Source organism: Triticum urartu, unplaced genomic scaffold (genome assembly GCF_003073215.2).
Source record: "Triticum urartu cultivar G1812 unplaced genomic scaffold, Tu2.1 TuUngrouped_contig_7796, whole genome shotgun sequence".
Classification (NCBI taxonomy): domain Eukaryota; kingdom Viridiplantae; phylum Streptophyta; class Magnoliopsida; order Poales; family Poaceae; genus Triticum; species Triticum urartu.
Genome location: NW_024118676.1, coordinates 1,862 through 4,230, shown reverse-complemented (window position 1 = coordinate 4,230; position 2,369 = coordinate 1,862). Strand labels below are relative to the sequence as shown.

The 2,369-nt window shown below is 40.2% G+C and overlaps 1 pseudogene; it reads right to left on the bottom strand.

Annotated features, from left to right (window-relative positions):
• Positions 1–210: 210 nt before the first annotated feature.
• Positions 211–2,057, bottom strand: LOC125531672 (annotated as a pseudogene).
• Between the last annotated feature and the right edge of the window lie 312 nt (positions 2,058–2,369).

Genomic DNA, 2,369 nt, shown 5'->3' with positions numbered 1-2,369 from the left:
TAGTTGAGTAACTTCAGCTTGCTTGCAAGGGTCAATCAAACGCATGGGAAAACTTTACCACAAAGTTATATTTTCTATGTAACTGTATTGTTTATATGTAAAAATTCATTTATATTTCTTATACACTGTCAGAGTATTAATACATTGTTATGCACCATTATAATCTATAGACCAATTCAAATAAATTTCCTATATTACACATATCAGTTTCTATGGGTCTAAGCGGGGAGAATGGAGATTTACATGTGTTTGACAAGCTTTCATCATCGTCCGATGCTCCGGCTCATCGTCTCGCTCTCGCACATTGACAAATGCATTATACAAGTTATCTGCAATGGGATATGGGAAACAATGAGCACTTCATATTCATAATCTTATAGTGGAGCAATGAAGGGGAGAATTCGAATTCTTCATAGGCAGTATAACGATCAACTGAAATCCAGCAAGTAGTGGCACTAGCAAACACATCCAGTTAGCCCTGACCTTCTGAAAAAATAAATTCAAGAAAGCTGTTAAGAGGAAGAGAGGAATGAGAACTATACAAAATTTAGGCCTCCTCGAACATGAATTCTTGATGTTTGAAACTCATGTGAGGAAACAAGCAGTAAGCATAGCTATTAATGGTTGTTCTATGATATAGTAATTGAAGAAAAAAAATAAGCCAGCACAAGGGCCTACCAGGTAAAGGTCATCATTCATGTAACAGTATAGCTGCCTTTGGAGCTGGTAACTTCTTCAACCCCTCTGTTAAAAAAGAAAAACTAGCCCACATTACCTGATGGACGGTGGAATTACGAATCACAAGCTCAAAAATAAATTAAAGGATAAGGTTATGAGTTACAGAAAGGATTGCCTTACAAAGTGATAGTGGTTTGGCACTCAGGCCCTTAGGTCAATAAATTTTGAACAGAAGTTAGTTCAAACATGGGAAACAAAGGTTGATATGTAAACTAATATTCAATGCCAGGGTACTATTTTCCGTGAAATCCAAGATAAAAAACACATAGAGCAGAAGGTGATGGTTAGCTATTGTACAAGTTATCATTACAAAACTTCCACATCAGGAATAACAGTTAGCCCATTAAGGTTGTCTTACCTCCGTTGAGTTTACGGAACATGTCGTAAGTTGAGTATGCATGCCTCTCAACACATTCAGAAATATGTCTACTCGCATGCCCTCCTTGGGCTCGGCATTTATATATGGGAACAGTCATGTAGTGAAAAAAAACGCACTAAACAGCACAAGAAAGCGATCAACCCAGACAGAGTTGCCACACAGCTCCTTATATGAACCAAGAGTCGTAAGTAAGTAAGAATTATGCAATAACGTAATCCAACAGAAGGCTATGCAGAGCCCAGGTTAGGCCTCCTTTGGTTTGGAGCAATTTTGATTCCTATAGGAAAAAGCCTTTTGGTTTGTAGGAACAGAATCCTATTCCTATAAAGGAATTAGTCCTATCCTTCATGTTTCAAACGAAAAATAAACATTAGCCTAGACTCAATGAGAAAAATCCTATGACGTGAATCGAAGGACCTCTCTTTTCCTATTCCTGTTCATAGGATTTGAGATACACGACATCTCATTTACTACAAATTTCCTATTTCTGTGATATTTCTATCCTATGAACCGAAAGAGGCCTTAAGGGCTCAGTTAGCAGTAGGTTCAATTCATTTAAAGAAATTATGATTACATAGAGGAATCAGGATATGTACAAATTAACAGAGTCCATTTTGATAGAACAATGGATGGACAGATATACAAGGATTGTCAACATACGTCCATGATTAAGAGGTGATGAAACCATTCATGCTTCCAGCAAAGTGCAATTTGACATAATCAGCTCTTCTCCACGAGCCAAATGTCTCATACAAGTGAAGCGCCGATATATACGCTGATCCAAAATCAATAATAAAGTCAACAAAACAGGTACTGAACTAGCATACCAACTATGCCAAAACCATATGCGCAGGCACAATTCAGAGACCAGACCCTGACCGAAATACAGCACCCTAACGGTGGTCTCGAGCACGAATAACCTGGCCTAGTTGCGGTCATGGTATAATCATAACAGAATGTCAGAATCCCATGGGCGCGCAACAAGACGTGCAACAGCCATGTGTTCAGAACTTCAGACAGGCTGAAAATAAGTTCAGAGCTAAAATCTGTACTATATCGGGAATCTGGAGCGAGTTGCCATAATGGAGGAGGGCCGACCGCCTCCCTCACGAGCAAGGACTCCACGACGGCGGACACTTGGGTATCATGCTCCTTCATCTCCCGCTGTTTCCTCGGCGCGGAATCTCGGACCCCTTCTGCGCGACACGAAACAAGCAGAAGCTGCAGCGAAACACAGACGCCCGGAGAGGGG